Source organism: Petromyzon marinus, chromosome 52, assembly GCF_048934315.1.
Source record: "Petromyzon marinus isolate PM22_M1 ecotype Great Lakes invasive population chromosome 52, UKy_Petmar_22M1.pri1.0, whole genome shotgun sequence".
Taxonomy (NCBI): Eukaryota; Metazoa; Chordata; class Hyperoartia; order Petromyzontiformes; family Petromyzontidae; genus Petromyzon; species Petromyzon marinus.
The window spans coordinates 6,704,112-6,718,743 of NC_133718.1; positions in this window are offsets into that span (position 1 = coordinate 6,704,112).

The window sequence follows — 14,632 nt, forward strand, 5'->3', positions numbered from 1 at the left end:
CGTACCGGTCAGCCTCAGTTGGTGCTCGCCAACAGCTCTTGCCCCAAAGGCACACGCAAAGAGGCACGGAGAGTAGATCTTTGTGTGTTTTTGTGTTGTATGCGTGCGTGCATGTACGCTTCAGCGGACGCAATGCATTGTGTTGGCGCGCGTACGCACGGGCGAGTTTGTGTGCGTCCGTGCCCGCTTTGCCTGCCCGCTCGCTAAGTGGGCTCAGGGCCCTAATCGTGAATCGCGTGGCTGTTAGTGCCAATGCGTGGGCCTTTGTCAGAAGAATAAAGACTCCCTACTGAGCTGACCAAACAAACATAGTTCCGAGAGACACAAAGAGAGATGTGAGAGATGAGAGAAAGGTGGGAGGGGTAGAGAGAAAGACTGAGAGATGCATTTGTTCTGTTGAGTGCATTCAATGAAGACTTTCACATACATACACGTGTGTAGACGAGTGGTTTCCCTTGTGAGATTCAGAGATTAATAATGAAACAAAAACCTTCCAAGGAGGTTATTCATCCCACTTGTGATTTGACAAATTCTATTTGATGTTTATTATTTCGTTTTTATTACTGTACACTGAAAAAAAACAATTATAATTGCTGTGTTATATAACGAGAGCACAACAATAACTGCACAGTATTCAGCGTAATAATATTAAGAGTATAGGTTCGTGTGGCAAATGTAAGAGTAGCAGAGGAGCTACGCGACTGGTTAGCCACAATGATAGTGTTTTTTCACTAAATTACAGAGGCGGGGGGTGGCGGGGAGGGCACTTTTGCCGAAAAGACATCGTCTGTGGGAGGGCCGCCACACCATTTGAAACCATTGTTGGGTTTGACAGCAGCACGATGATGACGATGATGGGGGGGGTGTGTTCACACGTGGTGTGTTGTGTCGGAGGGCCGCACGTCAGGGGGCCGCACTTAAAGGCCACCAGGAGGCCTCCAGTGGCTCGCGGGCCTTGCAATGAAGAGCGCTGCGATATGAGCAGGGCCTTGGCGGATGTGACCGTGCGAAGTCCAAAAGCCAGAGAGTGGTGATGAGACGCTCAGAGCAGATCTTGGAACTCGCGTATAGGCTGCCAAAAAAATGTGTACCACCCCTTGTCAATGTTGTGTGTGTACGTACGTTGAACTTCTTTTGCACCGTACGTAGCCAACCGCGCTAAACGGAGGTGCGGGGGAAGGGCAACAAGCTAAACACAAAAAGCAGTTTAAAAGAAATCCGTTTTAAATCCAGTTTTAAAAGTGCATAGCTCCAGTGGCTTCCTAGCATCGGAATAAAGCGCATTCCAGACGGCCGCAGGAGCGTATAGGTAAGCGCGAGATTCAGTGACCTCATTTCAGCAGGGAGGCACTTTGGCTTTATACAATCGTTAGTGGAAATGTTATTTTAGTGCGTTGGCATTCATAATTATGTTTTGGTAATCACGTGCTAAACTAAATCACTGCGAGGTAAAGGCGCAGCCCTGCAATTGCGTCCTCGCGGCATTGTTGGCAGAAGGACCTCGGCAAGAGAAAATTCTAGTGGAGCATCTCTAGATGGTGTTTTTGGCCTAATCTTTCACGGCCGGCCTCACGTTTTGTGAGAGGGTGCGAGCACCCACACTTTACCCGACCACACGCGACCTGGCGTTCAACTTAACCACGGTGCAACCCATTTATGCCGCGCGCTGGACAGGCGGAGTCGGCCGGGACGGAGTTCCGGAAAACCTGCAGCGTTGCTTCACAGCCTGCGCGAAAAGGCGCAACGAGCGTCCAGCGAGCCGACGACTCACTACGTCTCCCGGTGAGCCCTAAAGGGTGAGTTTACCCTGCCCCCCACCCACTGCCCCCCTCCCCCACCGTCTCCCCCCCCCCACCCCCACCCCCATCCCATGCCGCTCCTTGAGCAAAATCCGCTTTCGTCCAAAGAAATGAATTCCCGAGCGCCAAAGCCAATTCCATAGATTTCCGAAGCCATCCTTAGGTCAGAGACTTTTACGTTTGGAGGGTGAAGCCAAATTGGCTCGCGACTGCCATATCTGTGAGTGCCGCTCTGCCTTTCCGCTGCCAAGTTCACAATTTACTTCTAAGTTATTTTAAATTGAAGATCATTGATTCGTGCAGTTGGCTGTGGCCATTAGAATTCCTCTACGATGAATTTGTCCCTTCAAGGACTCAGACATCTTGGATTGTTTTTATTTAATATTTCTGATCTTACCGTCCTGTGGTTTTCCACGTTTGTGGCCTGCAATGTGTTGCGTGTTAGTGGACGTTTGCAAGACGTGTGTCTGTCGGAATTTGCGTGTGTCTGTCCGTCTGTGTGCAAAAGCTGCTACCCCCTGCAAAAAATGAGAATATACATCGATAAATGTGGTCTCACTGGACCCAGAATGACCATCAGAAGCTCACAGGAAAATGACAACAGTTAATTGGCCTGATGCTGAATTTCCACGGTCATTATAATGCTACTAGCAGGAAGGCCGTTGGGATTTGGTGCTAATAAATTACTTTTCAGTGAAAAACGCGGGAGATACCGATCGTGGCGCTCGTCATTTGCCATCCTCGCTGACCCCATCGTGTCCTTGCCCCGCACCTCCGATCAGCCCAGGTTTAGCCACGTATGGTGCGAAGGAAGTTGAACATGTTCTTTGGGTCTTTCGGTAAAGTCACATAGATAGGTTCCAAGAAAATAACAAAAAACTACCACGTTTCGATCACAACACACGCGATCGTCATCAGGAGGATCGTCAACAGGAGGATCGTCATCCTCCTGATGACGATCGCTTGTGTTGTGATCGAAACGTCGTAGTTTTTTGTTATTTTCTTGGAACCTATCTACGTGAGTTTACCGAAAGTACCCAAAGAATATGAATTCCTGCAGTCACGAAAGCTTTAAGTCAAGATTTCAGTTGAACGTGCGCACGGCTTGGAAGCGTCAGCTGCTTTCGGGTAACAAACCAACGTGGCGTGATTATAATTCGCTCGGCCTCGGTAAGTAAGGCTGCTGCGGGGATGCGAGCTGGGTACCCTTTCCCGGTTCGAAAACTGGGCCGGCCTGATGCCATGTGGCATTTGGAACGCCGCACAAGACCTTTGAAAAAAAACCACCGAGTGTTCTTGGCAACAGAATGCGTGAAGTGAATCAGAATATCTTATTTGGTTCTTTCGGTAAAGTCACGTAGAATGAGAATAAAATAATAAATTGATAAAATAAAATAACACAATAATATTCTCACGACGTTTCGGCCACAACACAAGCGGCCTTCATCAGGTGAAGGGACGAGACTGTCTGGTAGGACAGCGCTGGAGTGAAAGAGCCACGTTCAGATCACGGCCTTTAAGCTGTGTGAGAGGAACAAAGCGCCCTCAACTTTAGCACCACGGATAGCTTAGAGTCGCGGCATCTCTTCAGAAAGGTGAGAGACTCGATTAGTTGAGCCTTCTTATCCCGGAGTCTGTTGAATGATCTTAAGGATGTGTGGAATCCCTCCCCGTAGAGGCGGTTAAATTTCGATTTAAAGCTTTCGTGACTGCAATGATTCATCTTCTTTGGTTCTTTCGGTAAAGTCACGTAGAATGAGAATAAAATAATAGTTATTTATAGTGGAGGAATCCGATGACCTATGAAGCTCTTTTTCACAGATATGCAGAAACTAAACTAATTATATATATTTTTTTATCAGGTAAAGCTCACTGAGTTGTTTTTTTCAGAAGAGATCTAGGCCACAAATACCCTTCCTACACTTTGCACTCCTATCGTTTTTAAAAATTGTTGTAATGTTTTGAGCCGCCCCAACTGGACATCTGTGAAAAAGAGCTTTATAGCTCATCGGATTTCTCCACGATAAATACATATTCTGATCAAAATTATTGTCATAAATAACACATAAGACGAAGATCCCCCGTGTAGCCTTGACAGACTGTCGGGGCAAGTGCTGTTATCGAGCACCTATGAAGGCCGGAACGGTACACGAGGGGGTGGGTGGCCAGCACCACGCCCGACCGCCTTTGCCTCCCTAGTGGCAACGTTTACACACTGCACCAGGTACTCATTTGAGGCTGAATCAACCTAGGAGAGGCCGAGGACCGGTTCAGATAACCGTCACCAGTGTTGGCCATGAGTGGGAATCGAACCCGGGTCGCCGGGTTCATAGCGCAACGCGCTAACCGCTACACCACCGCTCACCTTAGATGAGCACTCCCACACCCGCCAGTGATAAATTATGTTTGGCCATGAGACAAATCCAAGTCCAATTAGGCCTCTTGCAGCGAGCAGAGCACCACCCTGTGTTTGAGAATGGCCGCAGAAGAAGCTGCCACAAAACTACTTCTGATGTCACCTCAACTGCCGCTTGTGCGCGCTAGCGAAATACGTTTGACATGCCCTGCGAAAAGGGTTATTTTCGCGGCAGTCAATTCATGTTTAGTATTAGAGCTGTAATTGGCCAGGTTGTGCAGAAAAACGAATTAAAATTTATATTAGGTGGGGAATTGAGGTGTAGTTTGCAGACGTTTGAGACCACCAACTAAAAACTAAACGAAGCAATTTTTTGTGTTTTACCAGGTAAGGCCCACTGCGCTACTTAGCTCTTTTTTATGAAGCGACCTGGGTACAAATGATAGCTCAACGAAGTGGCTTATCATGTGGAAATGTATAGCAGCTAAATACTCTTAAACGCGTGTTCCTAAGTGTGGAGAGAAAAACTTGGAAGACCCGGATAAAAAATCCACGCGACCACGGGGAGAACCTGCAACTCCAAATACACAGGTGTCAAGATCGGGATTCAACCCACGACCTCCTGTACACCATGCGATGCAGTTAACATATCGCCACCGTGGCGCCCTGACTATATTTGAGACGCTGGTCACAGCCACTCATGGGGTAGCTGTCCACTGGGCCGAGAATCGAACCCAGGCGCTCAACGGTGCCGGCTCAGTGCTCCTCTGACGCAGACACCCAATGGTCCCTCTGAACCGCCCAGACACTTTCATATCGCTTCATCCATCATGGGTTTGCAAGACTGACGAATCTTCTGTCGAGGTAAGACTCGTGGCAAATAAACACGAAAAGCAATTAAATAGCTCGCGACGGCACGGACGGAAGTTTTCCTTCAGGATGAACTCGCCTCTTGAGTTATAAATGTGAGTGGCCGGGCGAGCGATGGCGGGCTCGCTAGCGAGAGAGATGCGACCGAGGCAGGGGAGATAGAGCATCTTCGCTCCACCCTTAGCCTCGGCACTGGCGACAAACTCGAGTTATCGGGTCAGCGCGATCGCGATCTTCCCCTTGACTTATGAGTCCCATTAATCACGTCACCTCGCGCTTCCCCGAAAGGCAGAGGAGGGCGTCCGTGTGTAGTCCGGTGCCGGCGGAGAAAAGAAAAGGGAAAAAAACCCCACAAACAATTGGGAAAACAAAGTGAAATTGGGTTGGGTGGTGGTTGGGTGGTGGTGGAGCACTTGGCACGGTTGCAATTTGAAAATTCTCGTCAAGTTTTTTTTTTTCACTCAGCCCATCATTCATCTGATCAAATAATACGAGTGCCACTTTGTGAAATGTCTTTTTGGGGAATACTGGTAGGCCCTGCCAATTGGAGTATTGAATGTTGAAGCCACTGGCCTTGGGTTGCTGCAACACAGATGAAGGTTGCCGTGAGCAGGGAAATGATTATTATTGGACTTGGCACACACAGTGCCGGATTAAGCTAGTGCGGGGCCTGTAGCATATGTAATAAAGGGGCCCCAAATAAAAAAACACGTAAATATTAAAACACATTTTTTTTTACTTGCATAGTAAAGTAATTGTATGTTTTCATTTGCTATACAGCCAGATAATACGACAAATCGCTAACCTTAAACACCCGGTCGTTCATAAAAGTTGAAGGCGGTATAGTACTATAGTAATAGAGCAAGTGCAGAATCACTGAACCGGAATTGATAGCTTCAAAGCATTTAGTGCAGGGCCCTTAAAAGTGCGGGGCCTGTAGCATATGTAGCTACTTTTGCTACTCGTGTAGCACCATAGATGGAACGGTACCTCGTACCGTCAGGGGAGGGGCTGCAGCGCCAGCCCAGGAGGGAGGGGAGGGGCTGCTGGGGGGCTCAGGATCCCCAGACAACTAAGCCCCTTGGCGCCCCCAACGGGGGGGGGGGGGGGGTTCTGGGATCCCACGCAGCCCCACCCCTCAATTGGCAAGGGGCATAAAAGGGAGCCTCCCCAGCCGATCTGGGACCAGTTGAAGACCGAAGACCAGCAGCTATATAGGACCCTGGACCCCCTCGACCCGCTGTCCTTGTCAGGGCCGGGACGCTGTGTGGGCCAGTGGTGGGACTCTGGGCCGGTGGTGGGACTCTGGGCCAGTGGTGGGACTCTGGGCCAGTGGTGGGACTCTGGGCCAGTGGTGGGACTCTGGGCTGGTGGTGGGACTCTGGGACTCCCGGCCCCACGCCCTAATAAGGGCCGGGACGCTGTGCGGGCCAGTGGTGGGACTCTGGGCCGGTGGTGGGACTCTGGGCCGGTGGTGGGACTCTGGGCCAGTGGTGGGACTCTGTGGCAAGTGCTGTTGGCCATCACCTATTGAGGCCAACGCAATGCATGAAAAGGTAGCCATATTTTTTGACCACACCACTACACGTGGTACTCATATCAGGCTCAGTTGACCTACGGTGAGCTCAGACCAAGGTCAGATGATATTCGCCACAGCCAGGAATGGAATATGGTTCGCTATTATTGGAATGCAGTGTACAACAACAACAACACAACAACCGCCATTCGCCACTAAGTGGTGGTGACGTCACCACGACGCTTGTGCCAGGCTATGTGCACCTTGAGTCCACCACATCACACGCACACACATACTGGCAGCAACCTGATATTAAGGTTGGATGGACTGGTCTCTGCATTGAAATGTGGAATTCCAACCACCGACTCAGAGCAAACCAAAAGACGTGAGCACTGCCCAACGCTCATTCGAGCTTGATATTATTTTTTCTTGGACATTAATTTGAACCGCAAAACGTTTACTTTTTTAAATAATTGACTTTATTTTATTTATTTTTCTACCTACGTGACTTTACCGAAAGAACCAAAGTGTAAAATAATATATTAAAACACAAACACCATGTAAGCGCCATCTTGGAATTTATTATCAAGCGATATCGTATCCAACACACGAAATATTTTTTTTTTATCTGGAGCGTTGCCTGGAGCGTTTAAAGAGAACGAGAGACACCCCCACCCACCGCAGTATTGACTCAACAGGGCTGTCTATTATTGAAGCAATGTATCTTGCAGAGAGTGTGCCATGCGGGAGCCTTGACAGATGTCGGGTTTGGCTGTTCAAGAGCTCGGGTTTAAACCCTGATTGCAATTATTTCGAAAAACCAGCTGACATCATCGTAAACATTGTCCATTTTTACTAAGTATTGTCGAGTGGCGGCTTTGCCTGACAACCACAAGAGTAGAATCACGCAGAGCCACGCAATAGGTTTTGTGGGAGGGGAAAAAACCCCCAATGAGCATCAGTTCAGTGTGGTGAGCGGGTGAGTGAATGAATGAGTGTGTGGGTGAGTGAATGAATGTGTGGGTGAGTGAATGAATGAGTGTGTGGGTGAGTGAATGAATGTGTGGGTGAGTGAATGAATGTGTGGGTGAGTGAATTAATGAATGAGTGAGTGGGTGAGTGAATGAATGAGTGGGTGAGTGAATGAATGTGTGGGTGAGTGAATGAATGAGTGTGTGGGTGAGTGAATGAATGAGTGTGTGGGTGAGTAAATGAATGAGTGTGTGGGTGAGTGAATGCATGAGTGTGTGGGTGAGTGAATGAATGAGTGGGTGAGTGAATGAATGAGTGGGTGAGTGAATGAATGTGTGGGTGAGTGAATGAATGTGTGGGTGAGTGAATGAATGATTGTGTGGGTGAGTGAATGAATGAGTGTGTGGGTGAGTGAATGAATGAGTGTGTGGGTGAGTGCGTAGTTGAGGGGGCGGTGGCGCAGGGGTTAGCGCACTGCACTCCAAACCCGGCTACCCGTGTTCGATACCCGCTCACAGCCCATATCTGTGATGGATAGCTGAGCCGGTCCTGGGCCTCGCCTAGGTCGACTCAGCCTCAAATGAATACCGAGGTGCGGTGTGTAAAACATCAGCGCTGGTGAAACGAGGGTGGCCTGGCGTGGTGCTGGCCACCCATCCCCTGCGTGTACCGTGCCGGCCTTCATATGTGCTACTCGCTAACAGCACTTGCCCCAACAGTCTGTTAAGGCCATACGGCGGGAGGAGGGAGCTTTGTCTTTGCGTCATAGACATGTGTTGCGGGTGATACATGTGGGGTGTGTATGGTTTGACGAACCACGCATGTGTCTTATTAACATTTGGCTTAATAACTATTTTGGCTTAACAACATTATTGCAATAAAAAAATAAATATATAAAACCACCGGTTAGCATTCCACAGCGAGCCATATCCACGTGCAGGAAGACTGCACGCGCTTGCCGCGTGCGCTCACAGCCCTCGTCATGAAATGGTATTAATTTAACGGTCACATTCGGTCAACTTTTATACCCGCGAATTACATTTCGCGCAATGAGAGAGAAAAAAAACCCCGCATTAATCTTAATCAGTCGGCTATTATTGGGTGTTAACTCCTGGGGTGCTTTCCAAAATTGTTTTTTTTTTTCAAATGTTGACGACTCACTGCACCCCGGTGAGTCACCTGCGCCAAGCAGCATGGAGCGATGCATGCTGGGAATTTACACTGAGAGACAGAGAGGGAGAAGATCACGTGGAGTAGAGAACACACGCAGGGCAGAGGAGACATCATCATCACACCGATCTTCATCCAGCAGTGGACAGACCACGGTGACTATGTCAATTACACCGAGAGACAGAGAGGGAGAAGATCACGTGGAGTAGAGAACACACGCAGGGCAGAGGAGACATCATCATCATCACACCGATCTTCATCCAGCAGTGGACAGACCACGGCTTGACACAAGTGCGAATCACTACCCCCCCCCCCCCATAAATCTGACGTCACCCATCACCCAAGCGCACCTCTCAGTGACTTCTCTCAGCCACACTGCGTTCAACCACCAACACTGCATGTTACAATAACACAAACAATACATAAAAAAACACGCTTTAATGAAATGTACCCTAGTAGTAATGGAAGAACTCCACGACCCCAGGAAGTGGCCCCGAAGCTTGCCCATAACGTAAGGGACCGTGGACCCAAGCAGAAACATAACATATAAAAAAGATTGTTTTAATTTTTATATTTTTTGTGATAGAATATAGTATCGTCACCAGTATGACATAAGTATACCAAGTTTGCAGTCGATACCACATTGGGAAGTGGGTTAAAATTGAGTTACAACATTTGAGGATTCAACAACGACAGAGTTAATAGAAAGCGTGTAAAAACAGATCCCCACCCACACACCCGTATAGCCTTAACAGACTTGTCGGGCAAGTGCTGTTAGCGAGCACCTATGAAAAAGCCTGCAAGGCACACGAAAGGGGGTGGGTGACCAGCACCACACCCGGCCGCTTTCGAGTCCCTCGTGGCGACGTTTACACACTGCAACAGGTACTCATTTGAGGCTGAGTGGACCTAGGGGAGGCCCACCAGGACCGGTTCAGATAATCGCCACTGGTGTTGGCCGTGAGCGGGAATCGAACTCGTTGTCATCAGGCTCGTGGCGTAGCGCGCAATTTGCTGTCACCGCTACACAACAACATCCGCCATTCGCCACTAAGTGTCGGTGACGTCACCACGACGCTTGTGCCAGGCTACGTGCACGTTGAGGCCACGTGAAGTGTCGAACGCCCGCTGGCAGGAGGTCACGGGGCAGACCCAGGTGCCACGGATCGACTGACTGAGATGACTGGCTGATGCACCACCTGTGCCCCCTACTGTGCCAACCTACTGTGCTTTAGCCACCCGGCGCTCCGCTCGTTGTTGTGAGCGTCGCTCCTCCGCCCTCCGTTGTTGTTGGAGGGCGACTGCCTCCAACTGCCCAGTAGCGTCCTTCACGAGCCTCCTCCACAGAGGCCGATCTTGACACCGCTGGTACCAGTGATCGGCAAGTCCACTCAGCTCCACGTCCTCCTGTACCACATCACTCCATCTCTTCTCTAGCCCGTGCCGCGTCCGTTTAGCCCCCTCGATCCGGCCGAACAAAAGCTGTTTCGGCATGCGGTGGCTGGGCATGCGGGCTACATGACACAGCCATCGCAGCCTTGCCTGCCGGAGGAGCTCACCTATGGAACTTTGCCCAGATCTTTCAAGGATATGTGAGCGTCTCACACAATTCAGCCTGGGTAAACCCAGGAGGGTTCGTCGGCAGGCCAGGAAGTACTCACTCACTCAACAACAACAACCGCCATTCGCCACTAAGTGTCGGTGACGTCACCACGACGTTTGTGCCAGGCCATGTGCACCTTGAGGCCACGTGAAGTGTCGAACGCCCGCTGGCAGGAGGTCACGGGGCAGACCCAGGTGCCACGGGTCGACTGACTGAGTTGACTGGCTGATGCACCACCTGTGCCCCCTACCGTGCCAACTTGCTGTGTTTTATCCACCCGGTGCTCCGCTCGCTGTTGTGAGCGTCGCTCTTCCGCCTTCCGTTGTTGTTTGAGAGCGCCTGCCTCCAACTGCCCAGTAGCGTCCTTCACGAGCCTCCTCCACAGAGGCCGATCTTGACACCGCTGGTGCCAGTCATCGGCAAGTCCACTCAGCTCAACGTCCTCCTGTACCACATCACCCCATCGCTTCTCTAGCCCCGTTTAGCCCCCCTTCGATCCGGCGGAACAAAAGCTCACTCACACACTCAGTCACCCGCTCACTCACACACTCAGTCACCACACAGCAGGTTACAATCACATCTCTCTCTCTCTCTGTGCTTCTTCCTTCGCACTGCTCTACTTCGGAATTCCCTCCCATCGTCTCTTCCCAACCCCCCCCCCAAGCTCTTACAATAATAACCTTTGTTCAATTCAAGGAACGTGTTAACAACCCTTTTCCGTTACAACTTTGGTGGGGCTTAACACGTATAGGCTTTCGCGACCAATATTATACGTAAGTGTTTTCTTGGTTTAGATCACAAAAATATAAATGTGCTGTTAAACCCGCCACTACCCGACACAGCAAATTAGTAAGATTTGTTACGTAAACAATCGTGAATATTGTGGGTTTACTCTCCAACACACTGGTGTGCTGTACTAGTAACGAATTGGCATGTTTTGTTTATGTGACAAACCTTACTAATTGGCTGTGTCGGGTGGTGGAGGGGTCGAACGACACATTTATATATTTACGCGATCTAACACCAAAAAACACCTCTATTTTGGTTGGGCTGTTTGTTGCTGGTCCGCTCGACGTTTTTGGTGGGCCCTTTGAGCACTGCACGTAGCAACTGTGTCAAAATAAATAAAGTGATAGAAAAAAAACTCAAACCGCTTTGATTATTGTTTCATTAAGCAGTTGTTTTATAAATTCACTCGATACTTTTTCTGAATAATATAATCCCTGCATATTACTTCATAATATTATAATATTTTTCGATTTAAAGCTTTCGTGACTGCAGGGATTCATCTTCTTGGTTCTTTCGGTAAAGTCACGTAGAATGGAAATAATAAAATAATAAAAATAAAACATAATGAAATAAAATGCTCACGACGTTTCGGCCACAACACAAGTAGCCTTCTTCAGGTGAAGGAACAGAACTGTCTGAAAGACAGCGCTTCAGTGGACACTGCTAAGCTTCGCAGCGTCTTTTAAGCTGGGTGGGAGGAGCAGAGCGCCTTGACAAAGGAGTTTACATATCAGTGTTCATTGAAGTGCTGTCGTCCCGACACTTCTGTTCCTTCACCTGAAGAAGGCTACTTGTGTTGTGGCCGAAACGTCGTGAGAATTTTATTTCATTATGTTTTATTCTTATTATTTTATTTCCATTCTACGTGGTGACTTTACCGAAAGAACCAAGAAGATTATAATATGAATAATAATAATACCGAACATTATCGTGAATACCGATGTAAAAATAACCGAGACTTAACAGATTACGGCTTGACCACGACACCGCAAGAAACGGGTGCCACTCTGATGGGGCACACCTACTACTTGAGCGCCTTGGCGCAAGCCGGAGAGGAAAAGTGGAAACAAATGACTAAATGTGCAGTGGACACCTACTAACGGGCTATCTGCCCACACGTTGACGATTGAAATTTAAAGAAGAAAAAAAAAATCTAAATTAAAAGAGGACATACAAAAGAAAACGACCGAGCAAGGCGACCACAACTAACAAAAACAAAAAAATTACATATTCGAGCGGTACGCGCTGTTTCAACGAGGTCGCCTCTCACTGCAACACAACGCTGCACCGTTGGCTCCGTTGCAGCGCCGCACGAAGGCGGTCCGATGCTCAGCTGGAGGCCCTTCGACCTTTTGGCTGCTCGCAAGCCTCTCTTAGAAGGGAGGGCTTCAGTGGAGCGGCTTCGGGGAATTGTGATGTTATTTTTTTTTTACCGTGGGCCGGTTAATTTGGCGGCAGGACGGGCAGCCCAAGCAGTGGCAGCAACGGTGTCTTGAAGAGAGACCGGGTTAGAGGAGGGGAGGGGAATGATTTTTTGACGGTGAGCTAAGAGCCGGCGGGGAGACTCCGCGGACAGACGAGACGCGGGGCCACTCGGAATTGCCATGCAGGGTTCAGGCAGTGTTTACCGAAACACCTGCGGTGAGCGTCGTCATCAGCGAGTGCGTTAGTTATTGTGCTTCCAGAGTACTCAAAAGAGTACTTTATATCGGCGGTGGAGTTTTCGGATATGTTGGATTTTAATATTTTCGAAGATGTTTTCAAATATAATTATGTATATATATGTTTATCTCAGTTTAACACGTAGGCTTTCGCGACCAATATTATTCATAATAAAGGTTTTTGGGTTAGATCGCGTTTATTTATAAATGTGTCGTAACCCTCCACCACCCGACATGGCCAATCAGCAAAAAAAGTGTCACGTTGACAAAAGACAAATAATTCACTACTTTAGCCCACCGGTGTGTTGAAGAGTGAATCCACATTTACAGTTTTTTACTCAAACTGTACTCAAACTGTAAATTCACTCTGTCAACGTGACACTTTTTTTGCTGATTGGCCGTGTCGGGTGGTGGAGGGTTACGACACATTTATAAATAAACGCGATCTAACCCAAAAATCTTTATTATGAATATGTTTATCTCTTTCGGATTTTGGGCATGAGTTTTTTTTCCCCATCGGTGTGTTCGTGCTTACAAAAGTGACGTCGATCGACGTCGCGCAACACCACTCTTTTGGCGGGAAAAGGTACTGAACTGATTTTAACACAGTGGCCACTAATAAATAAATATATAAGATATGACGTTTCGGGCAATGCCCCTTTTTCACAGCACCTTCAAGGCAGTGCTTTTGACGAATGTCTTTAGTGTTTGTTATTCGCCCTTATGTACCACTGCCAATGCAGTATCGCAAAATAAAATAAAACATGGGGTGACATCGTTTCACGTGATGCTATACTCTCAAAATTTGGACACATTTCATACCGGTCCAAAAATGTCATACCTCAGTCTGATTTGCGGATTTTTCTGCAAAGTCGGGAACACATTCCCCCACGACAAATACTGTACCACTATAGCCCAGTTGAACTACGCACATATAAAAACAGTCTTGTATAACACTATAACACAGTTGAGCTATGCAGTGTGTCCCCTGCCTCTGCCATTTGAGGTTTGGCCAGGAGACATCATCGACGCCTGTCCCCTTGGGCCTTCGACCACATGCTTTGAGATGTATTTTTCCCCTCCTCCTCCTCCTCTGTGGTATCTTGGCAATTAAATTTAAGGTGGAGGGGTTACTGGCCCCTTGCACCCATCCGTGAGCTCCTATTAACCACTGCTGGTGGCCGTGAGCGGCACGCCACGAGGGTAATCAGCTGACGAGCATCAGCCTTCCCCTCCCGTGGCATTACTCACAGCACAACCACGGTTGACACCATCTGACACCACGAGGAGGTGGGGGGGGGGCACTTGCCAGACGCACACACAACAGCACAGGGGGCCAGAATCCTCCCTGTATAGCCTTAACAACACAACAAGTCCCCTCGTGAGCGCCTATGAAAAAAATCGAGCACGGCACACGAGGGAGTGGGTAGGGTGGGGTGGGCATCACCACGCCCGGCCGCCTTTGTCTCCCGAGTGGCTATGTTTACACACAGCGAACCGGATACTAAATTTAGGCTGAGTAGACCTAGGGGACGCCCACGACCGGTTAAGATATTCGTCACCGATGTTGGCCCTGAGCGGGAACTGGACTCGGGTCGCCGGGTTCGTAGCGCGGTGCGCTAACCGCTCCCCACATATGCAACAACAAAAAACGAAGATCCCCTGTATAGCCTTACCGAACTGTTGGGGCAAATGCTGTTAGCGAACACCTATGCGCAGGCACGCACACACACACGCGTACACACAGGGGGGACGCTCGCACGCACACCAGCCGGGACACCGCATGAACTCCGCCAGGAACACACGCAGGCACGGAGGATGGTTAGCAAATGGAATGCGTGTGGGAGCCGTCTGCGGTTACGGACAAAAATGTGCAGCGTCAAGAGAATCTCAATT